Source organism: Bos indicus x Bos taurus, chromosome 6, assembly GCF_003369695.1.
Source record: "Bos indicus x Bos taurus breed Angus x Brahman F1 hybrid chromosome 6, Bos_hybrid_MaternalHap_v2.0, whole genome shotgun sequence".
Lineage (NCBI taxonomy): Eukaryota > Metazoa > Chordata > Mammalia > Artiodactyla > Bovidae > Bos > Bos indicus x Bos taurus.
Window position 1 is genome coordinate 6650071 of NC_040081.1, and position 26077 is coordinate 6676147.

At 40.5% G+C, this 26077-nt stretch overlaps 1 protein-coding gene and 1 long non-coding RNA gene across 5 annotated transcripts in view; one reads left to right on the forward strand and one right to left on the reverse strand.

Annotated features, from left to right (window-relative positions):
- LOC113893995 overlaps positions 1-26077 on the forward strand; it is a 371757-nt gene that overhangs the window by 281858 nt on the left and 63822 nt on the right. The gene's annotated exons all lie outside the window — the stretch shown is intronic.
- The window catches only part of SYNPO2 (synaptopodin 2), a 204167-nt gene that overhangs the window by 124095 nt on the left and 53995 nt on the right, over positions 1-26077 (reverse strand). The gene's annotated exons all lie outside the window — the stretch shown is intronic.

Below are 26077 nucleotides of genomic sequence, written 5' to 3' on the forward strand. Positions count from 1 at the left end.
ATCTACATCTATATTTCTGGAAAAATAGTTAATAAACCAACCAGTTAATTTGGGGAGTGTGGAAATGCCATCTATTTCAAGAATAGATATGTGTTTCTGTATAGCTCAGTTTTGTGCCTGGATTATGCCTAGAGTTCCTTCAGCCTCTCATTCTTTTCCTGACTGCACATGAGTGTTCTTCTGAGACAGAAAGATGGGTGGCAGACTTAATATCAGTTAATGCTGTGACCAGAATAGAAATGCTCATTTTCAGTTGAACATCTTTTCACATTTGAAGACATACACATTCCCTAGATGGCAATGATGAATCTATATGAAAGGGTGCTTTGTAATAGAATTTGTGTTCGGTTTGGAAATAGGATCTAGGGCTTTCCCCATGAATAATCTTCCTGAAGTTAAAAAGAGAGAGAGGGAAAAAATGGGAAAAAAGCCAGAACCCCGTTGAATGATGAAGACATTTAAGGCCCATCTGTAAGAAAACTGCCTATTTTTAAAACATCTTCTTTTGTTTTAAAGATGTGTACCAGTGTTATAAAATATGATTACATGAAAATTTATGTACTTAAATCTTTTAAAAACTGAATTTAAAGTGTGATTTTATAACATAACATAGTAAAACCTATATGAGAAGAGGAGCATAAGTAGTTGGGGATGCTAAGGAGAAGTGATGGTTAGAGTCTGAGGATAGGGCAATAGGTACCATGGAGACAGATGCGGCCATGTGTCAGGAAAGTGGGGATGGACAAGGGCCTGAACAGGAACCCTGGCCTTCCGGGAGGGGCAAGGGGATCTGCTCCACCTTTTTCATTCTGATCCTTGCCTCACCAAGCCCAGAAAATCCAGTTTTGTTAGAGAAAAATTCACTGAAGAGGACAAAGAGAGATCAGTACCTCTGATTCTCCACAGAACTCATTAATACCCAATTTCATGGTGACTTATGGTCTTCACTTAGGTGATATTTGGCAACCTATATTAATTCCTAAGCTAAGCTAAGCTAAGTCACTTCAGTCGTGTCCGACTCTGTGCGACCCCATAGACGGCAGCCCACCAGGCTCCCCCATCCCTGGGATTCTCCAGGCAAGAACGCTGGAGTGGGTTGCCATTTCCTTCTCCAGTGCATGAAAGTGAAAAGTGAAAGTGAAGTCGCTCAGTCGTGTCTGACTCCTAGCGACCCCATGGACTACAGCCTACCAGGCTCCTCCGTCTATGGGATTTTCCAGGCAAGAGTACTGGAGTGGAGTGCCATTGCCTTCTCCGATATTAATTCCTAGGCATCTATAATTAGCAGGGTGCTTTTGCAGTTACATGTGCAAATTACGAAAATTCTACATGGCACAGTGTCCAGAGCCTCATGGTGTGCAGAGTTATGAGCAATTTTTGATTTTCAAAAGGAATGGCTACAGCTGGAGAAAGGTTGGGTCCAGCAGAATCTCTCCTGCTCTGGTCTGAAGTTAATACCCTTTAACACTCATTTCTGAGAACTCTATGCCTTTAGTAATAATCAATGAATAATGAGCGGCTATCCTGTCCCAATGAGAAGAATCCTCTGAAAAGAGAAGTACATGGTATTGTAGAACTTTAGAAAAATAATTGTGTGCCCACTAACACTTCAAATTAAATCAATGTAGGAAACTTGTTTCTTTTTCTCTAAGCTCTCAACATAGTTTGTATGAACCAGCTAAAATATTTTAGCTGAAAATGAATAATGTGTTTAAACTCATATGTGAAGATTTGAAAAGTGTTGTCTTCCTATCCTCACTTCCATTAAGTGAGGTTCCAAGGTCACTTCAAAATTATGCTAATAGAACTACAGCCTTGTTTTCTTTCTTTTCTCATTAGATTTTTCCCAGGGAGAGACTGAAGGACTTATTTAAAAGGAAACAATGTGGGCTTTGCAGGGTTCTGAGTTAGAATTCTGACTTTACTAGTTTCAATCTGATATGTATAACTTTGGGAAAATCACTCCACCTCTTTGAGCTTCGGTTTTCTCTTTTATAAAACTGAAATAATAGTAATTCTTTTGAGAGTTGCTAGAGGAATAGAAATAAAGCTTTATATAGCACGCAGCCCAGTGCCTGACACATAAAGTGCTTTATGAATAATATCTATTAGTATCACTGTTGAAAACTACCAAATTCTTCTTTGTTGGCCTGTATGTGTAATAATGATGCTTACTCCTTGGAAGGAAAGTTATGACCAACCTAGATAGCATATTCAAAAGCAGAGACATTACTTTGCCAATAAAGGTTCGTCTAGTCAAGGCTATGGTTTATCCTGTGGTCATGTATGGATGTGAGAGTTGGACTGTGAAGAAGGCTAAGCGCTGAAGAATTGATGCTTTTGAACTGTGGTGTTAGAAAAGACTCTTGAGACTCCCTTGGACTGCAAGGAGATCCAACCAGTCCATTCTGAAGGAGATCAGCCCTGGGATTTCTTTGGAAGGAATGATGCTAAAGCTGAAACTCCAGTACTTTGGCCACCTCATGTGAAGAGTTGACTCATTGGAAAAGACTCTGATGCTGGGAGGGATTGGGGGCAGGAGGAGAAGGGGACGACAGAGGATGAGATGGCTGGATGGCATCACTGATTCGATGGACGTGAGTCTGAGTGAATTTCGGGAGTTGGTGATGGACAGGGAGGCCTGGCGTGCTGCGATTCATGGGGTCGCAAAGAGTCAGACACGACTGAGTGACTGATCTGATCTGATCTGATCTGATGTGTAATAATGAGGATGTGCCTAATTGTTCTATATGGCAAGATGAATTAAATACCTACCATCCAATGTGTTCAAGTAAAATACCAACAAAACAACTGAATAGTAAGATTTAATACTTATGTGCAAAGATTGCTATTGTATTATTCCTAATATTTTCACCAATCTACAGTCTTACTGGAATGGAATTTGAGAACTGTATATAACGTCAATGAGGTAATTCAGAATACATAATTATAAGTGATTCAGACAGAACATCCCCTTTTCTAAATTGAAAAGTATGGTGTCAAATATTAATAAGAGAAAAAAGATAAAACAGAGAGCTATTTTATAAATTCAAGTCCAGAAGAAGGAGAAGTCCTGCTGAATTTATCTCTATTTAAAATGCCTGTTGCCCTGGTTAGGCATCTTGCATATCTTATCTGTAATCTATCTTCATAAGACTCCTCAAACTGGTGTAGGGGGATTTCCATCCCTACTTCTAACTTTTCCAGGGTAGGGAGGCAGGAACCCACTCTCTCCTTTACCACTCGTCACTCACCCTTGGAGGAGGAGGAGGAGGGCCTTGCCTGATCAGCTGAGATAGGGAAGAGGGACTGAGCAGGCTTAGCTCTCGTCAGACACCATCCCTCCCACCCCCACCTTGCTCCTCCCTGCTCAGGAGACTTAGGATCTATTCTCAGCCAGTCCCTGTGATGAGTTTAGAAGAGTGGCTGGGAGTTCCCTGGTGGTCCATGGTTAGGACTCAGCACCTGCACTCCCGGGGCCCGGGGTTCACCCCCTGGTCCAGGGACTAAGATCCCACAAGCCATGCAGCACAACCAAAAAACAAAAAAACAAAACAAAAACACAGGTGGGCTCCTCCTTGGTGAGGTGAAATACTAAGAAGCTCATTATGGCCATACATCTTGGCCACGTCCTCAAAATCAGCTTCATTTAGTTTTTAAAAATTTTTATATTTAAATCTTCATCTGTTTCCTGGGTTTTGCTTCTCAGTTGTTTCCAATCTCAAGAATAGATGTAATTTGCATTTTATGATGAAAAGCCTTATGTTTGAAGAAGTAATATACATAGCTTGAGAATAGCTGAGTTAGAATTCCAGCCCTGGCCTACTTTACTATACAATCTAGCTTCTTTTTAGGATGCAACACTGCCTTCATTTTTTTGGACAGTAAAAATAACATGACTAAACAATAAAAACTTCTGGTCCTATTTAGAAGCTATATATTTTCACCCTCAGGTCCCAAAAAACTGGCCATCTCTTTGTGTACCGGCACTGTCTGGTAACAGAATGTGTCTGCTCTGAACTTCCATCGTTACATACTGTCTCTGCATGAACCAACTACATATAGAAACAAGACGGGAGGCAGAATTAATTAGAGCACAACTTTGATGCAAATCAACCCAATTCTGAGTCCATACCCCCACCTGCCTCCTCTATCGAGTACTCTAGGAGGCAGCATTCCTCTGCCATAATCATCTCAAGGCCAGACAGCTAGGGACCACCCTGATAATCCAGAACCCTCCAAAATTATTCAAGTATCCAATCCTAAACCTGCTCACCTTGCCTTGCCCGTTCCCTCCCTGTAAATCACAATACAGCCTTTTGCCCAAGCTCTCCCCTCTCTCTCTGCCTCCTAACCAACCCTGGCTCTTCCCGTGTGTCCCTTCATGGTGTGTGTGTCCCCTCCCCTTGGAAACTGTGAGTGAAAAACCACAGTTGACCCTTGAATAATACAAGTTTGAACTGTGTGGGTTCACATATATGAGAACTTTCTTCAGCAGTAAATACAGCGACTACAAGATTCATGGTTGGTTGAATCCAAGAATGGGGAACCATGAACACAGAGGGCTGACTGTAAGTTATACATGATTTCCAAATGCAAGGAGGGCTGGCACCCCTAACTCCCACGTTGTTCAAGCATCAACTATAACTTTTTAGTAGCAATTATCTTCTGATCTGTTGGCCTCACCATATCTTAATAAAAACAAAATCCCAAGTACATTTTAAAACAAATTTGCACTCTTGCAAATATCAGAGATATTTTAATATCTTGTTTTTTTGTAGTAAGTTATATTCTAAAGCTGTATTACTATAAATTAATGAAGTAATAATTTTCTATAATTCTTTAGAAAAGTAATAGTATTCAGACAAGGATATGGAGGTTGTTTTCTATTGTGGTTTCTTTTAATAGAATGTTGTTTTACAAACTTCATTACATGCATTTAAAAGCAATTTGAAGTCACCTGGTTGCCTTACAGATTCAATGGAATTTTTCTGAAAGCTTCATGAAGATCAGAGTTATTTTCAATACAAAATAGTATGAAGCCATAATGAAACAAAACTAATTATAACTTCTGTGCATATTCTAGAAGAAGAATACAGGGTAGCATTACTCGATACTATATGTAAAAGCATCTAGCGAGGTGAGAAACATGTAATAGAATTTTAAAATGCTATTCTTCCCCACCAATATCTACAACAGCACCCAAAAAGATTTGTGTTGCATTTTAGAAGGAAGTTGGAGTATTGAAAACTAATAGCAGCCTCCCAGAGTTAGAGCAATATTTCTCAATCTTTTTTCATGATCATTTCCTAAGAGGTCTTTTTTCCTAACTGTCCCCATCCCCATTAAACGCTAATACTACACATATACTCCATACATGTGCATGTGTTGTAGCCCGCTGGTGGCCCACAGACCAGTAGAACAGTTAAGATATATTTTTTCCCCCAGAGAAATAATCTTCACCCCCATGGGGGTGATCTTACCTTACTGATAACCAGTGAGAATACATGGTAGAGTTACCAATGGTTCTTAACCCTGGCTACACACTAGAACTAACTGAAAGGGGTTTAATTACCAGGTCCCCATTCAGAGATTTTGTGTAATTCATCTGAGATGGGACCCAGGCTTTGTTATTTTAAAATTCTCTAGTGGGTTAGATCAAGAAAGATCCTTTACTGCTAATCAGAGAGGAGCAGGTCTAAGTGCTTATTCCATGCTTTAAGCCTGTGACAAGCTAACCAAGTAACATGATATGGTGTGCTTCTAATTTACCTTCATTGTAAATGGACATACATCAATTCTTTCATACTGAAATAAAAACTAGAATATTTATGTATATTTATATGAATGTCCCATGTATAATGAGGGGACAAATGTGGTAAAGAAAGAGGACAATGATCATGATTCCAGGAACATGGTATTTGAAGGAGAAAATCCCCTCTTTTCATCTTTGGGCAGCAGAAGGGCATTATCTGGGGCAGGAGAACACTCAGTTGGCACTGTGACCCAGGAGAGCCTGTTTTGGTAGAACAGTAGTTTTCAAAGAGTGGTCCCTAGACCTTAGAACTTACTAGAAATGCAAATTACTGGACCTTACACCAGACCTACTGGATAAGAAATGTGTGGGGTTGGGGGAGACAGTGATCTTTGGTTTACTAAGCCTACCAGGCTATCATGATACACTCTCGAGACTGAGAACCACTGTGGTAAAACATGTTTCCTGAGCATTTTATGTTCCGACCGCTTCTTTTCTTTTCTTTCTTTTATTCTTACTGCTGACTTTTTTCCTGTGCTTGATTAAATTTGTTCTTAATTTCATTCCTATGAACCAAGATCTTAACAACCTGGATCATATTAGTGCAATCAACAAACATTAAAAATTCCGACTTTCATAAATCAAGGTTGGAAATAGTGTGAGATAGAGCTGTAAACCACTTTGAACCTCTCTCTGAACAAATTGTAGAGAGGGAAAAGAAAAAGTGTTGCTTTTGTTGTTGTCGTTTTGCTTCCAGAGTTCACTAGCCGAAGAAGTTTCCTTTTGGACTATTACACTTAAACTTCTTTATGTTTTGCGGGAAATGCCAAACATAATCAAATCCCCCAAAACTAAGGTGACATTAAACAAAAAGCAATTTCGAGTATGGTAATAATGACATCTAGTCTCATTATTATTTAAATCTTGCCGATTCCAAAGCTACACTGTCCTTCTGAAATTTAAACACACCCACATACACACAGTGCTCCGGGAGCACTTCCTAGCAGAACTGAAAACATAGTCCACATACTAGAATCAAACTCTTCCATTCCCTTAAGTGGCTTTAATTTTCCGTGTAGTTCAAAATTTCCTTTTAACAAGGGAATAGATTTGAAAGGTGAAGTGGGATGATGACTTCTTCTGGGCCAGGCCTAATTAATAGAATGCTGATTCTGCCGATTTGGAGAGAAGGAAGACCTTAAAAGACACGGAGAATAAGTGCAGAGTTTGAGGCAATAAACTTATTTCAGGTGGCTTTAATCAAACTTAAGAGACTGGAATGAAGGTCGTCCTCCTCCTCTACATTTTAAGAGGAAATGCTGCTTTAAAAAGGTTCAGGTTGTTGACATGAACATGCCTAGAAAATAATATTGTATCGGAATCCAGGCATAAAAACAAAGCCCATTTGTTATGTAGTTTAAAGGGGAAGGCTGTAACAAGTTACATGTCTCACTGCCCATAAAAGGTAATATATCTTCTGCTTGTGACCTTATTGTTCAAATATACCTTGTGCCTGATGTAAACCATTTTCCCCATCTGGCTGAAAAGAGATAATACAGAGATGACAAAGAACTTTATCCCTAGAGACTCTGAAGTTCATGGAATTCAGTCAGTCTGCCTAAAAATGAATTAAACTGCCTTGAAGCCAGGAAAAAATGTGATCTCTTGTAAAACCTAAAGCATTAGCAAAAAACTCATCTTGATATAACAGAGAGATTAAGAAGAGTGTTTGCTTACAATTTTTAGTTGTAACTTGACAAAAGTAAGACAACTAATCAATACACTTAAAAAATTGGTCAACTTTAAGTGCTTGACCCACTGAAGAAGCTGAAGTTGAACGGTTCTATGAAGACCTACAAGACCTTCTAGAATTAACACCCCCAAAATATGTCCTTTTCATTATAGGGGACTGGAATGCAAAAGTAGGAAGTCAAGAAACACCTAGAGTAGCAGGCAAATTTGGCCTTGGAATACAGAATGAAGCAGGGCAAAGGCTAATAGAATTCTGTCAAGAGAATGCATGCGTCATAGCAAACACTCTCTTCCAACAACACAAGAGAAGACTCTACACATGGACATCACCAGATGGCCAACACCGAAATCAGATTGATCATATTCTTTGCAGCCAAAGATGGAGAAACTCTATACAGTCAGCAAAAACAAGACGGGGAGCTGACTGTGGTTCAGATCATGAATCCCTTAGTGCCAAATTCAGACTTAAAATGAAGAAAGTGGAAAACCACTAGACCATTCAGGTATGACCTAAATCAAATCCCTTATGATTATACAGTGGAAGTGAGAAACAGATTTAAGGAACTAGATCTGATAGACAGAGTGCCTGATGAACTATGGATGGAGGTTCGTGACATTGTACAGGAGACAGAAACCAAGACCATCGCCAAGAAAAAGAAGTGCAAAAATGCAAAATGGCTGTCTGAGGAGGCCTTACAAATAGCTGTGAAAAGAAGAGAAGCAAAAAGCAAAGGAGAAAAGGAAAGATATAAGCATCTGAATGCAGAGTTCCAAAGAATAGCAAGGAGAGATAAGAAAGCCTTCCTCAGTGATCGGTGCAAAGAAATAGAGGAAAACAATAGAATGGGAAAGACTAGAGATCTCTTCAAGAAAATTAGAGATATCAAGGAAATATTTCATGCAAAGATGGGCTGAATAAAGGACAGAAATGGTATGGACCTAACAGAAGCAGAAGATATTAAGAAGCGGTGGCAAGAATACACAGAAGAACTGTATAGAAAAGATCTTCACGACCCAGATAATCATGATGGTGTGATCACTCACACTCACCTAGAGCCAGACATCCTGGAATGTGAAATCAAGTAAGTGGGCCTTAGGAAGCATCACTACAAACAAAGCTAGTGGAGGTGATGGAATTCCAGTTGAACTATTTCAAATCCTGAAAGATGATGCTGTAAAAGTGCTGCACTCAATATGTCAGCACATTTGGAAAACTCAGCAGTGGACACAGGACTGGTAAAAGTCAGTTTTCATTCCAATCCCAAAGAAAGGCAATGCCAAAGAATGCTCAAACTACTGCACAAATGCACTCATCTCACACACTAGTAAAGTAATCCTCAAAATTCTCCAAGCCAGGCTTCAGCAGTACGTGAACCGTAAACTTCCAGATGTTCAAGCTGGTTTTAGAAAAGGCAGAGGAACCAGAGATCAAATTGCCAACATCCACTGGATCATCGAAAAAGCAAGAGAGTTCCAGAAAAACATCTATTTCTGCTTTATTGACTATGCCAAAGCCTTTGACTGTGTGGATCACAATAAACTATGGAAAATTCTGAAAGAGATGGGAATCCCAGACCACCTGACCTGCCTCTTGAGGAACCTATATGCAGGTCAGGAAGCAACAGTTAGAACTGGACATGGAACAACAGACTGGTTCCAAATAGGAAAAGGAGTACGTCAAGGCTGTATATTGTCACCCTGCTTATTTAACTTACATGCAGTATACATCATGAGAAATGCCGGGCTGGATGCAACACAAACTGGAATGAAGATTGCTGGGAAAAATATCAATAACCTCAGATATGCAGATGACACCACCCTTATGGCTGAAAGTTAAGAACTAAAGAGCCTCTTGATGAAAGTGAAAGAGGAGAGTGAAAAAGTTAGGTTAAAGCTCAATATTCAGAAAACGAAGATCATGGGATCCGGTCCCATCACTTCATGGCAAATAGATGGGGAAATAGTGGAAACAGTGTCAGACTTTATTTTGGGGGGCTCCAAAATCACTGCAGATGGTGACTGCAGCCATGAAATTTTAAAAGACGTTTACTCCTTGGAAGGAAAGTTATGACCAACCTAAACAGCATATTAAAAGGCAGGGACATTACTTTGTCAACAAAGGTCTGTCTAGTCAAGGCTATGGTTTTTCCAGTAGTCATGTATAGATGTGAGAGTTGGACTATAAAGAAAGCTGAGCACCAAAGAATTGATGCTTTTGAACTGTGGTGTTGGAGAAGACTCTTGAGAGTCCCTTGGACTGCAAGGAGATCCAACCAGTCCATCCTAAAGGAGATAAGTCCTGGGTGTTCACTGGAAGGACTGATGTTGAAGCTGAAACTCCAGTACTTTGGCCACCTCATGAGAAGAGCTAACTCATTTGAAAAGACCCTGATGCTGGGAAAGATTGAGGGCAGGAGGAGAAGGGGACGACAGAGGATGAGATGGTTGGATGGCATCATTGACTCAATGGACATGGGTTTGGGTGGACTCCAGAGTTGGTGATGGACAGGGAGGCCTGGCATGCTGCAATTCATGGGGTCGCAAAGAGTCAGACACGACTGAGTGACTGAACTGACTGAAGTGCTTGAGCCAAAAATCTTAGCCTAAATATATTTCTTTTAACCATACTCATTTTTACAGTAAAATAGAAAGCCTTTATTGATTTCACTCTTAAAATACTCATGGCATTCTCTTAGCACTTTACATGAGACATTTAGAAATGAGAACATGCTCGATTATGTTCTGATAGATTTGAAATGTTAGAGGCAATTATAGGGAGACTAATAAAACTTAATATAACTTTTTAGTATTTTACAATCTCCAACAATATTAATGAAGACAGAAGGTGCAGTGTACTAATTCTAATAGTTTAAAAACACAAAAGGAATAACCAGTAACTGCCTGTGTTTTATAGTTGGGATGCAACAGAGAGTGAGCAAATGAAGTGGAGGCTCACATAGGAAAGCAGAGGCTAACCTGGGGTGATGGCCAGGGTGTGGAATCCTTTGAGAGCTGTTCTCTTCTTGGGTGACAGACTTCTAAAACTGGGTCACAGAAAGAATGTGATAGTCAGTGACCTCTCCTAAGCACCTGTCACTTGTATTCAAAACAGCGCTGCTACTGCCGCTGCTGCTGCTGCTAAGTCGCTTCAGTCATGTCCGACTCTGTGCAACCCCATGGACTGCAGCCCACCAGGCTCCTCCGTCCATGGGATTTTCCATGGACGGAGTGGGGTGTACTGGAGTGGGGTGCCATCACTGGAGCCCCCTAAACAGCACATCTCGAGCCCTCATTTGGCAAGAAAGTGCTGATTTTGCCTAATATCTTTGCTTTCTTTCTAAACCCTCAAAGTCAGGTCTCATACACAAAATAAGATCATATACACTACAGGAGAATACATGGCTTTAAGTCTATGGCATCTGGACCTGTTTATTATATAAGGAACTTTCTGGATGAGAGTTGCTTCACGTGCTGTCTCCCCACCATCTTCTTTTTTTTCACTCTACCTCTGGTTAGTAGATGACCACGTGATCCTGACATGCCTTTATCTACAGAGTCCTGCAATGGACATACCTTGCTTTTTCCAGGTATTTTCCTGATAGTGTTTTAAAGAGTGTTACAGTATTCCATCAACAATTGCTTTCAAAACAGCCACAAGAGAAACTTTTGAGGGACAAAATGTTGACTATTTCAATTCCATATATGTAACACACTAATTTTGAAGTCATCATGTTATAGAACTTCAGAAGTTAGGATAATCTGGGGCACATCATCTTGCTTTTTAATACCTGTATAACAACTCCCTTGGTTGTCATCACTTGGTTGCCAACGTCTTTTATCTTAATACATATGGATAACATATCTTACTTTCTTGTCCCAAATAAGATGTGTTTCAATGTCTCCTGCCTAAGATATACATAAAATCATTTGCAAGATATACTAGTAGTTCAAATCTGGTTCTAATTGTTATTGGATTTTTTTCTTTTAATTGTTCACTTTTAGTTTTTAGAATTTCTTTTTTAGTTTCTTTAACTTATTCTGATTTGGGACAGCCAAGGGTTTTCTGTCATGGGTGAGCTATTTCCTATCAGTATTCTTTTAGAATAACACTATACATTGACCTCTGGAACCTAGAATGATACATAGCAAAACATCTTTTATCAAAATTCTTTGTGTTCTTTGTATAGTTTTTAAACAAGACCCTTCTACAAAAAGTAATGGATAGAAAATAAGGACTCAAAGAAATAACATGACTCAAATACAGTCAGGATACACCATTACAGAAACTTTTGGTAGGTGCAAATAACAATGGTTCACATTTATTTTGTGCTTACTACATGCTAAGCACAGTACTAAGTATTGTACATTCATTGGCATTTAATAAACAGAAGTTCCAGGAGACAAGTACCATAACTGTACCTGTTTTAGAAAAAGCAAGCGAGTTCTAGAAAAACATCTATGTCTGCTTTATTGATTACATCAAAGCCTTTGACTTTGTGGATCACAACACACTGTGGAAAATGCTGAAAGAGATGGGATACCAGACCACCTGACCTGCCTCCTGAGAAATCTGTATGCAGGTCAAGAAGCAATGGTTAGAACTGGACATGGAACAACAGACTGGTTCCAAATTGGGAAAGGAGTATGTCAAGGCTGCATATTATCACCCTGCTTATTTAACTTATATGCAGAGTACATCATGTGAAATGCCGGGCTGGATGCAACACAAGCTGGAATCAAGATTGCCAGGAGACATATCAATAACCTCAGATATTTAGATGACACCACCCATATGGCAGAAAGTGAAGAAGAACTTCACTTCTTTCTGCAAGTGAAAGAAGAGAATGAAAAATCTGGCTTGAAACTCAACATTCAAAAAACAGATAATGGCATCCGGTCCCATCACTTCATGGCAAATACTTGGGGACAAAATGGAAACAGTGACAGACTTTATTTTCTTGGGCTCCAAAATCACTGCAGATGGTGACTGCAGCCATGAAATTAAAAGACGCTTGCTCCTTAGAAAGCAGAGACATCACTTTGCCAACAAAGGTCCATCTAGTCAAAGCAATTGGTTTTTCCAATAGTCACGTATGGATATGAGAGTTGGACCATAAAGAAAGCTGAGCACTGAAGAGTTGATGCTTTTGAACTGTGGTATTGGAGAAGACTCTTGAGAGTCCCTTGGACTGCAAGGAGATCAAACCAGTCAATCCTAAAAGAAATCAACCTTGAATATTAATTGGAAGGATTGAAGCTGAAGCTGAAACTCCAATACTTTGGCCACCTGATGCGAAGAACTGACTCATTTGAAAAGACCCTGATGCTGGGAAAGATTGAAGGCAGGAGGAGAAGGGGATGACAGAGAATAAAATGATTGGATGGCATCATCAACTCGATGGACATGAGTTTGAGCAAGCTCCGGGAGTTGGTGATAGACAAGAAAGCCTGGTGTGCTGCAATCCATTGGGTCGCAAAGAGTTGGACACAACTGAGCAACTGAACTGACTGATTCTGTGAAGGAAGTGAGGTTTACAGAGGCCAACAACTAGTTCACAGTCATACTCCAGTTAAGGCAGGATGCAAACACAACTCCTCCTGACCTCAGTAATTTATCATCGCACTATTCTCTTTCCTATATATATAAAACCATAAATATCCCCTCAATGGTGTAGATTTTTAATGTTAACTCTCAGCTAAACTCCACCATGGGCTTCCCAGGTGGCTCAATGATAAAGAATCCACCTGGCAGTGCAGGAGACACAAGAGACAGAGGTTCAATCCCTGGCTCAGAAAGATCCCCTAAAGAAGGGAATGGCAACACATTCCAGTATTCTTGCCTGGAGAATCCCATGGACAGAGGAGCCTGGCTAGCTCTACACCATAGGGTTCCAAAGAGTCAGACACAATTGAGCACAGATTCCATTATGATTCATTTTTCAAGCACTGTCTACAATTGCCAGATCTACTGTACAATGTCACTGAATCACCAAGTAAATCAATTATTTCCTTGCCCAAGGACATTAGTTGCTAAAACATGTCTCCTAAAAACCAAAATAAATATGAAAAGCATAATGGGTAAAGCATAAAACTGTGTTACTATTCTTTTTATTATCACAGTTGTTGTTACTGTAGGTCAGTAAAACGTGGCCTGCATCATTGCCATAAAGTAAAACTTCTGATTTCAGTTTAGGATTTCCCAGGTGGTACAGCGGTAAAGAATTTACCTGCCAATGCAGGAGACACAAGTTCTATCCCTGGGTTGGGAAGATACCTTGCAGTAGGAAATGGCAAACCACTCCAGTATTCTTGCCTGGGAAATCCCATGGACAGAGGAGCCTGGTAGGCTACAGTCCATGGGAGCACAAGGAGTCAGACATGACTGGGCATGCACGCACTTCAGTTTGTGCTTCAGTTTGCATTGGCATAAAAGTTAGTGATTTTTATGATTTCTTTCCTTTTACTAACTTTGGAGTTCTTCTGTTCTTTTTCTAGCTGCTTTAGGTGTAAAGGTAGGTTGTTTATTTCATGTTTCTCTTTTTTCTTGAGGTAGGCTTGTATTGCTATGAACCTTCTGCAAACTAGTAAAACTACTATGGAGAACAGTGTGAAGATTCCTTAAAAAACTGGAAATAGAACTTCCATATGACCCAGAAATCCCACTGCTGGGTATACACACCAAGGAAACCAGAAGTGAAAGAGACACATGTACCCCAATGTTTATTGCAGCACTGTTTACAATAGCTAGGACATGGAAGCAACCTAGATGTCCATCAGCAGACAAATGGATAAGGACATTATGATACATATACACAATGGAATATTACTCAGCTATTAAAAAAGAACACATTTGAGTCCATTGTAATGAGGTGGATGAAACTGGAGCCTATTATACAGAGTGAAGTAAGTCAGAGAAAGAAGCACCAATATAGTATATTAATGCATATATATGGAATAGATGGTAACGACGACCCAATATGCAAGACAGCAAAAGAGAAGAGATGTAAACAACAGACTTTGGACTCTGTGGGAGAAGGGGAGAGTGGGATGATTTGAGAGAATAGCATTGAAACACATATATTACCATATGTAAAATATAAGACCAGTGCAAGTTCAATGCATGAAGCAGGGCACTCAAAGCGGGTGCACTGGGACAACTGGGAGGGAGGTTCAGGATGGGGGGACACTTGTACACCCATGGCTGATTCATGTCAATGTATGGGAAAAACCACCACAATATTGTAAAGTAATTAGCCTCAAAATAAAATAAACCAATTGATTTTCTTAAAAAGTAATTCACTCAGCCTACTTTCAACTAACATATATTGCTGTTTGACTCGAGTTGCTATGCTTCTCCCAGTAGGGATATGTCCTTTTCCTTTATTTATTATGGGAAGGCATTGTTTTGTTTTCACTGTCATTGCTCAGTCCCTATGTCATATCCAACTCTTTGTGACCCCATGGACTGCAGCTCGCCAGGCTTCCCTGTCCATCACCAGCTTCCAGAGCTTGCTCAAACTCATGTCCATCATGTCGGTGATGTCATCCAACCATCTCATCCTCTGTCATCCCCTTCTCCTCCAGCCTTCAATCTTTCCCAGCACCAGGGTCTTTTCTAATGAGTCAGCTCTTCACATCAGATGGCAAGGTATTGGAACTTTAGTTTCACCTTCAGTCCTTCCAATGAATATTCAGGATTGATTTCCTTTAGGATTGACTGGTTTGATCTCCTTACTGTCCAATGGACTCTGAAGAGTCTTCTCCAGCACCAAAATTCAAAAGCATCAATTGTTGAGTGCTCAGCCTTCTTTACGGTCCAACTCTCACATCCATACATGACTACTGGAAAAACTATAGCTTTGACTATACCAACCTTTGTCAGCAAAGTGATGTCTCTGCTTTTTAATATGCTGTCTAGGTTTGTCATAGCTTTTCTTCCAAGGAGCAAGCACTTTTAATTTCATGGCTGCAGTCACCATCTGCAGTGACTTGGGAGCCCAAGAAAATAAAGTCTGTCATTGTTTCCATTTTGTCCCCATCTATTTGCCATGAAGTGATGGGACCAGATGCCATGATCTTAGTTTTATGAATGTTGAGTTTTAAGCCTGATTTTTCACTCTCCTCTTTCACTTTCATCAAGAGGCTCTTTAGTTCCTATTTTCTGCCATTGAAGTGGTATCATCTGCATATCTGAGGTTATTGATATTTCTCCTGGCAATCTTGATTACATCTTTTGATCATTTAGCCTGGCAGTTTGCATTGATGTACTCTGCATATAAGTTAAATAAGCAGGGTGACAATATACAGCCTTGATGTACTCCTTCCCCCAATTTTGAACAGTCCATTGTTCCATGTCTGGGTCTACCCATTGCTTTTTTGACCTGCATACAGGTTTTGCAGAAGGCCAGAAAAGGTCAGTTTTCATTCCAACTCCAAAGAAGGACAATGTCAAGGAATGTTCAAATTACTGTACAATTGTGTTCATTTCATATGCTAGCAAGGTAATGCTCAAAATTCTTCAAACTAGGCTTCAACAATACATGAACTTAGAACTTCCACATGTACAAGCTGGATTTAGAAAAGGCAGAGGAAGCAGAGATCAAATTGCCAACATCCACTGGATCACAGAAAAAGCAAGGGAATTCCAGAAAAACATCTACTTCTGCTTCATTGACTACACTGAAGCCTTTTACTGTGTGGATCACAACAAACTCTTTTCACTTCAGAGAGTCCAAAAAGAATAGAGGGGTTAGCTATGTGACTGGGAGTTTTGTAACCATCTCAATTTACCTGGGACTAAGGGGTTTCCCAGGAAGCAGGACTTTCAGCTTTAAAATCAGGACACTCCCAGCCAAACTGTGATCCATTGCTACTCTACTGGGAGCAGACTTTTATTACTTCTTCTATTATAACACTAACCTATCTCAAGTACATGAGACATACATTTGATTTAACACTGAAAAGCCATCCTAAATAAGGTCTATGTGGCCAATGTAAAGTTGACATCTGAGGAAAGAACTTAAATACCTTCTTGCCTAACGTAGAAATTCCCAGATTTTGAAGTGTGGTTCAGTTCAGTTCAGTTCAGTTGCTCAGTCGTGTCCGACTCTTTGCGACCCCATGAATCGCAGCACGCCAGGCCTCCCTGTCCATCACCAACTCCTGGAGTCTACCCAAACTCATGTCCATCAAGTCAGTGATGCCATCCAGCCATCTCTCCCTCTGTCGTCCCCTTTTCCTCCTGCCCTCAATCCCTCCAGCATCAGGGTCTTTTCCAATGAGTCAATTCTTTGCATGAGGTGGCCAAAGTACTGGAGTTTCAGCTTCAGTATCAGTCCTTCCAATGAACACCCAAGACTGATCTCCTTTAGAATGGACTGGTTGGATCTCCTTGCAGTCCAAGGGATTCTCGAGGGTCTTCTCCAACACCACAGTGCAAAAGCATCAATTCTTCAGCGCTCAGCTTTCTTTATAGTCCAACTCTCACATCCATACGTGACTACTGGAAAAACCAAAGCTTTGACTAGATGGACCTTTGTTGGCAAAGTAATGTCTCTGCTTTTGAATATGCTGTCTAGGTTGGTCAAAACTTTCCTTCCAAGGAGTAAGCGTGTTTTAATTTCATGGCTGCAGTCACCATCTGCAGTGATTTTGGAGCCCCCAAAAATAAAGTCTGACACTGTTTCTACTGTTTCCCCCTCTATTTCCCATGAAGTGATGGGACCAGATGCCATGATCTTAGTTTTCTGAATGTTGAGCTTTAAGCCAACTTTTCCACTCTCCTCTTTCACTTTCATCAAGAGGCTTTTTAGTTCCTCTTCACTTTCTGCCATAATTAAACTTTAACAGAGGACAGATTGGTGGTTGCTAGCAGTGGGAGTTGGAGGTGAAGAAAAGGGATAATTTATACTGAAATACAAACTTCCAATTGTAAGATTAACAAGTTCTGGGGATGTAATGTACAGTAGGGGGACTACAGTTAACAATACTGTATTCTATATTTAAAGGTAGCTAAGAGAATAGATCTTAAAAGTTCTCATCACAAGGGAAAAAACTGATAACTATATGAGGTGATGGCTGTTAACTAAACTTACTGTGGTGATCATTTGCAAGAAACGCATATATCAAATCATTATTTTGTATCAGTCAATTCAGTTCAGTTGCTCAGTTGTGTCTGACTCTTTGCGACTCCATGGACTGCATCATGCCAGGCCTCCCTATCCATCACCAACTCCTGGAGATTACTCAAACTCATGTCCATTGAATCAACCATCTCATCCTCTGTCATCCCCTTCTCCTCCTGCCCTCAATTTTTCCCAGCATCAGGGTCTTTTCTAATGAGTCAGCTCTTCACATCAGGTGGCCAAAGTTCTGGAGTTTCAGCTTCAGCATCAGTTCTTCCAATGAATATTCAGGACTGATTTCCTTTAGGATGGACTGGTTGGATCTCCTTGCAGTCCAAGTGGCTCTCAAGAGTCTCCTCCAACACCACAGTTCAAAAGCATCAATTCTTAGGTGCTCAGCTTTCTTTATAGTCCAACTCTCACATCCATACATGACTACTGGAAAAACCAAAGCTTTGACTAGATGGACCTTTGTTGGCAAAGTAATGTCTCTACTTTTTAATATGCTGTCTAGGTTGGTCATAACTTTCCTTCCAAGGAGTAAGAGTCTTTTAATTTCATGGCTGCAGTCACCATCTGCAGTGATGTTGGATCCCAAGAAAACAAAGTCTCTCACTGTTTCCATTACCTTAAACAAATACAATTATATATAATAGGGCTTCCCTGGTGGCTCAGCTGGTAAAAAATCTGCCTCCAATGTGGGAGACCTGGGTTTGATCCCTGGTTTGGGATGATCCCCTGAAGAAGGGAACGGCTACCCAACTCGAGTCTTCTTACTTGGAGAATTCCATGGACTGTATAGTCCATGAGGCTACAAAGAGTTGGACACGACGAGCAACTTTCACTTTTCTTTCATATGTATGTGTCATTTATACCTCAATAAAACTGGGGGGGGGGGGAATTTAAACTTTTACATATAAAAAGCACTATAAGACCTGTCCTAAACATTCTCATACTGACATAAATTTGGTTGTGCACACACTTTGCATTATTTCCACATATATCTGTAGCACTGAAATCAGTATGACTATTAGTTATGTTTTGCTAACACTCATACCTCAATATGAGCATTTCTCCTGAAAATGATCATCTCAAGAGGCTATACATTTACTCTAATGTCATCAACTTAGCTCAAAACATTTCTAAACCTCCTTTTCAGAACTGCCTTTAAAGTCATATTCACATAATTTATAGCCTGTCTTCAATTTTTATGAACACTGTTTTAGAAGCATGGATGATTGTCCTTATTCACCATATATAGGTCCAAATAACTTGATTTTTCCCCCAAAGCAAATTCCTGCCTAAAAGGGCAATGTTTGAAACTTCTGATGTTCTTCAAAAGAGCATGACAAAAGCTCTAAAGACAGTTCCAGAAAGGAATGACAGCATTGCTTTGATCACTGGAAGTATGTTAAGCTGAAGAAGACAACTCCACTTTTAAAGAGAGCAATTTTGGAGTTATAGGCTCTATATGATTGTTCCTTCCCCCCTACATCACTTATGTTAACTTAAAGTCATGCCTTTCAACTGTCAGCTAAAAAGCCTATAATTTCAGTACTCATTTTAAGCCCAGACCTCGGTGTCATCATGCTATGTATCAATCCACTTAGATCTCCTTTTGTGGTGCCTGCTCAAATGCTGAACCCCTCTCTGCAGCTTGCCAGATGTCCTCCTCTAAGAATTACTTTTCCCCTCAGGGCTGCTGTGTTTACCTCTAAGATATCCGCTACTGAGCTGGTAATTGCTTCATGGAAGAGTTGGAGGACGTGGTTAGTTGTTGGAGGTCTTTTTAGGTGAACTTGTCAAACACATCACGTCTAACAGAAGGTTTTCCAATGTTAGCACTATTTAGATTGGAAAACTGTTGCAGGGGGCTGTTTTGTGTATTATATAGGATAGATAGTAACATCTCTGGCCTCTATCCACTAGATGCCAGTTGTGAGAACCAAAAATGTCTCCAGACAATGCTGAAGGTCCCCTATAGAGCAAAACTGTCCCAGTAAAGAATCACTGGCTACGCAAGAAACATGGAGATGTGTTGGTTTCTTTACAGAGTTTTAAATAATACATACTATGCTTAGACAAATTAGTTTGAAAGGAAAACACCCCTTCAAATTTAAACCAAATAAAAGTATATTTTAATTAATCGGTATAACAAAATCTGTATTTGGGGGGGAAAAAATGTGGTGCTTTCAGGTGAGACACTAACTCCATATGCCAGGTAGAAAGGTATCCATTCTTTTTCATTCCACTAATATTCACTGAGTGTCTACCAAGTGAGAGATACTCCCATGGGCAATGGGGCTACCATAGTGAACAAGACAGACAAGATCCCTGCTCTCAAGAAGCCTACAATTTAACAAGTTTGGGAGATGTTAAGTAACCCAGTGTGAGATGTGCCATGCCACAACAGGTGATAAGTATATTAATCATGTTTTTTATTGTCTCTCTATATTTCTTATTGTCTATATTTTATGATGTTTTGACATCTTGGCAAAGGTTGTTGTGGCAGGAGAGAGACTGCTAGTTAATTCCTAAAACAGTAAATAACATGCCTGGAAGCACTGCTTTCGTATGAGAACGAGCCAATCTTGAGTCTCTACCCCCAACCATCTTTAACCCTCATCTGCCAAGCCAGTACTTCCGCTGCCCTAAATCAATGTAGGTCCAGGTGTCAGACAAGTAGGACTGCCCCTATGGCCCAAAGCCTGCTAGAATTACTCAAACTAGCCAACCCTAAACTGTCTTCCTGCCCCTTCCCATGGGAAACACAGTACAGACTGCGGCCTATGCTTTCCCCTCATTCCTTCCTACATCCTGACTGATATCGGTGCGTCCCTGTGTGACCCTGCATGGCACAACGTGTCCCCCTCCTCTCTACAAGTGTAGTGGCATTAACCTCGCTTCTTTCAATGGCGCTAACCTCTCTGTGTTGTCCCTCAGTCACCCCTAAAAACTTAAATCCCACAGGTACACTTGTTGAGATGACACAGAAAGATTAACGTGTTGTTGTCAAGGGGACCATAAGTGCTTCCCTGAGGAAGGACAGAGTTGGTAAGGAGGATACATGGGGAATACATTTCACGCAGGGAGACAAGAATATATAAATGGCCAGGTGTGACCAAGCTGGGGTAAGAGAGCAGAAATGCCGATTCACTCAAAATATTCATCCTGCAGGCAACCAAAAGCCTTAAGTATTTAAATCAAGTAACTAACAGGATTTACTCTGTTTTCCTAGAAGATTGTTCTGGATGCTTTGTAGGGGCAGAGATCAGCTAGTAGATTTTTAAAGCAATATCAGAAAAGATTGATAGCATCCTGAATGAAGTTGGTGACTGGGAATGAACACGCACAGAGTAGGCATTCAACTTATATTTGTTGAATAAGTGAAAAAAATGTAAGTTCACATGCTTGAGTCATAGGACAGATTTTTTGGGTAATCACTTAAAGAGAATTTACTCCTATTTTGGAAATAATTCTAGTAATTTTTTTTTTAATCTACAGGTGATTAGAAACAAAAAATTAAGAGAGGGGAGATGGAACTAGAGGTACACAGAGTCATACACGCTGACAGGGCACTGAAAGCTAAAAAGTGAAAGAGAGGAAACGAAAAAAGCTCTGTATGCGGCATGCCAGCGTTCTTTAGCATAAATGCTAACATGTTCACAAATTTTAACAAATACAATTTGAAAATTGATGCTCATGCAAAACTCTGTTAAGTCATCAAGACAGGATATGTAAACTTTTAATAGATGTATTATGCAATGGCAATTATTTTTAGTTGTTTAAAAATAATTTCACCATGTCTTTCTTCTGCCTGTGCTGGGTCTCCGTTGCCGCACCCGGGCTCTCTCTAGCTGTGGGAAGTGGGGTCTCTCTAGTTGTAGTGCATGGGCTTCTCACTGCAGTGGCCTCTCTTGTTGGGGGTCACAGGCCCCAAAGCACCGAGGCTTCAGTATTTGTGGTTCCTGGCTCTAGACTGCAGGCTCAATATTTGTGGCACATAGCCTTAGTTGCTTCCCAGAGCAGGGATTGAACCTGTCTCTTCTGCATTAGCAGGCAGATTCTTTACCACCAAGCCACCAGGGAAGCCCTATTTTTAGTTTTTAAAGTAAAGATTACATAAAAGTCAGAAAGATTCAAAGTGTAAAGCGATGAGGCCTTCCAGCTGAGCTTCCAGATAACTGGGACACGTGCATTATCTGGAGTAGCTCACTCTCGTGTAGTGGGAAAGCCATATAAACAAGTTGCTGCCATAAGTGGAAATGCACCACTCAGAATGACACAATGGAATCTCTCGCCTTTCTTGTTTATAAACTCATGAAGACCGTGCTCCTTGCAAAGCACGTAAAGCACGACATGATGTTTCAAAGTGGCTACCCCACTGTTATCGGGGTTTTCTTTGTCAGTGTGTGCACGAGTTTAGGGAGCTTTTTGCAGTGTGAGTTCCCTGTCCGCCCTCCGCAGCACAGCACCGACATCACCATTCTGCCACCTCCTGCAGTCAGCATGAGCCTCTCTGCCACAAACTTACGACCGCGTTCTTAGACACTAAAATAAAGCTCACTCAGAAAATATTCCTAAATAGGGCACAATGGTTAAACTGAACTGGCAATGCTATAAATATTACAGGGCCAAAGTATATTTTTGTCCTTCTCTATGCCAGACGCCGTTAAGCCAACTGTTAATACACAAACTTTGTTGTTGTTGTCGTCAAGGAGAGTATGCAGCTTCTTCAGGACTATTTTAAATGCTGTGCCTCATTTCACATAAATATTTACCCAAAGGAAGGTGTTTGACAGTGAAAAATCTATATAGTGTTATAATCCTTTTACACAGAGCAGTATTTTCACTGTATAGACCTTGCTGAAGATATAAAAAACTCCCCCATGGAAATCCCACTGTGAGAAGAGAAAGAGGAAAAAGGAAAAAGTATCATCATTCTTCAAAAGTCGAAGTTTATAAAAACAAAACGTCTTTGTCAAGAGGCCCAAACCGTTTGTCGTGTGTTTAAAATATGTTCAACTCAGCAATATCAATGGAAAAAATAGAGTAGTGGTGGATTATTTTTAAAAGCATTTGAAAATAACTCTGTGAAGTGAAAGTGTTAGCCATTCAGTCGTGTCCGACTCTTTGCAATCCTATGGACTGTAGCACACCAGGTGCCTCTGTCCATGGAACTTTCCAGGCAAAAATACTGGAGTGCTTTGCCATTTCCTTCTCCAGGGGATCTTCCCAACGCAGGGATCAGACCTGGTCTCCCGCACTGCAGGCAGATTCTCTACCATCTGAGCCACCACGGAAGCCCCAAAATAAGTATTGTATATATTTTACAAATAAAAAAAATCTCAACATACTTTAACACAACCTCTGAAACATAGATTAAACTATATATATTAGCATGGCTACACTGGAATATTTAACAATTAATAAAAACGTTCAGGGAGAATCACAGTGAGGCTATTAGTGAAAAACACATCTTTTAAACACTGTTCTAACTTGTATAACAATAACTTTTCTAGGGACTTTTTAGAAATATTCCAGAAACATCATTTTCTAGTGGTTTTGCCTGCAATAAGTAAACATATCCTAAAAGCAATGATAATATACTAGTTCAGTTCAGCTCAGTTCAGTCGCTCAGTCATGTCTGACTCTTTGAGACCTCATAAATTGTAGCACTCCAGGCCTCCCTGTCCATCACCAACTCCCGGAGTTCACTCAGACTCACGTCCATAGAGTCAGTGATGCCATCCAGCCATATCATCCTCTGTCGTCCCCTTCTCCTCCTGCCCCCAATCCCTCCCAGCATCAGAATCTTTTCCAATGAGTCAGCTCTTCGCATGAGGTGGCCAAAGTACTGGAGTTTCAGCTTTAGCACCATTCCTTCCAAAGAACACCCAGGACTGATCTCCTTCAGAATGAACTGGTTGGATCTCCTTGCAGTCCAAGGGACTCTCAAGAGTCTTCTCCAACACCACAGTTCAAAAGCATCAATTCTTTGGTGCTCAGCCTTCTCCACAGTCCAACTCTCACATCCATACAGGACCACTGGAAAAACCACAGCCTTGACTAGACGGACCTTTGTTGGCAAAGTAATGTCTGTGCTTCTGAATATGCTATCTAGGTAACCAATATAAACTAAACACCTGTTACATGCCAAGCACTCCACTTAGCACTTTACATTTTGTGATCTGAGCCTTGCAACAACCATAAAAAGGGTTTTTCTGTAATTAAATATTATTTCCTCTATGGAGAAGCTGAGCCTGGGTATTCAAAGCCCCAGCAGCTGCCAGGTGAGGATACGAGGATTCAAAGCCTGTCTGTTTGACCACATCCTAGAAACTGGCAGTGAGCCAACCCACTCCTCCAGCAGCTTGTGGCCCTACTGGTCACGGCGAACTTCAAACAATCAAACAATACAGAGGGCCGGCCTCATCTGAGGGGGTGGGTACATTCCAAGACTCCCAGTGGATACTTGAAACTGCAGATAGTACTGAGTCCTACACATACTGTTTTGTTTTTTTCCTTATATAAACATACCTATGATAAGGTTTAACATATAAATTAGGCAAGTAAGTGATGAATAACAATAACTAACAATAAAAGCAGAACAACTACACTGCCATAATAGTGATATGAATGTGGTCTCTCCTAAATATCTTATTGTGCTATGTTCACCCTTCTCCTTTTGATGACATGAGATGATAAAATGCCTAAGTGATGAAGTGAGGTGAATGATGAAGGCATTGTGACCTAGTGTGAGGCTACTGTTGACCTTCTGACAGTACCTCAGAAGGATTATCGCTTCAGGCGCTCCTGGGTCATGTAGCCATGATGATGTCGATGGCTGGATGTCAGGAGCAGAGGAGGTCAGTGGTGGGGGGTGAGGATGGAGGGCAGGATAATGGAGTGGGATTTCGTCATGCTACTCAGAATGGCATGAAATTTATTTATTTATTAAAAAAGTGGGGGGTGCACCATGCAGCTTACAGGATCTTAGTTCCCCCAACTAAGGATCAAACCCATGCCCCCTGCAGTGGGGACGGGTAATCCTAACCAAGTGGCCTGCCAGGGAATTCCCTGGCATGCAATTTAAAACTTATGAATTGCTTATTTGTGGAATTTTCCATTTAATATTTTCAGACTGCGGTTGACCACTGGTAATTGAAACTGAGGAAAGTGAAACCGTGGATAGGGGTGGACACATATAGGTGCTCTGAAAGGAAAGTAGACAATGCTTTTAGAGACTATAAAACTCAGGCTATCAGGGGGGAATCTAGAGTAAATGATCCTTGGCCTAAGAGGTATTAGTTAAAAGGAGTCAGGCAAAGAGATGGGGAAAGCTCCAAGCAGCACAGGGAATATAGGGAAAGGACTCGAAGCAGAAAGAGTGGATTCTATTAGTGAAACAGATAGAAAATGAATATATCTGAAATGTATTAACTGAGAGAATGGAGGGAGATGGGCTTGGACATGCACACCACGTGAGGAATTTTGTATTCATCCTGAGTGCCATGAAAACCGATTGAAGAGTTTTGAGTAAACAGAAGAATGATGCTATTTGCAGTTGAAAGTCCTCTGGCTGCTGGTTGGAAAATAGACCGAAGGATGGGAAGAGAGCAGTCTGGAGACCACTGCAGGAGTCCCAAGTCACTGATGCTGATTCCCGAACTGGTGGTGGCAGTAAGGTTGCAAGAAAGGGAATGAGCTTGAGGTGTCTGTAGAAGTAGATTGATAAGACTTGGTAGTGGATTAAAGAGAAACCTCTAGAAAGCTCATCAGAGGCTTTCCTTAAGTCAGTGCTCAACTCCTTCCCACTTCTGTTGTGTCTGATGGAGACCAGCCCTTTTCAGAGACAATACCAGTGCAAATATTTTATGAAAGGATAACCATGGATGTAACAGTTATTGGTTAGTGGTATTAGGTTGTAAGTGTAACTAAATTTTCTTGGTGTTTCTAGGTGGGAGAGGTAGACAAACAGGTGGGAGAAAGCTATCTACCGCTAAGGAACAGCTGTTACATTTCCCTTACAAATGCTTCAAGTTGCAGATCCTGGGGGTTGTCACTGTGTTGGAGAACATTAATGGTTAGGATAGAATTCATATTTCAAATGACAGAATCCAAAGGCACGTTGATGTAATACTTTCTCATTAACTTTTATGGGACAATAAAAAGAATTATCTTTAAAAACAAAATAGTATATGTTATATGTGTGTGTGTGTGTGTGTGTGTATATATATATATACTATTATGTTGGAGAAGGAAATGGCAACCCACTCCAGTTCTCTTGCCTGGAAAATCCCACGGACAGAACAGCCTGGTGGGCTACAGTCCATGGGATCGAAAAGAGTCGGACACGCCTGAGCGACCAAGCACATACTATTATATACAAATATAAAAAATACATATATAATAAATCACAAAATAAATATATATTAATGGTATC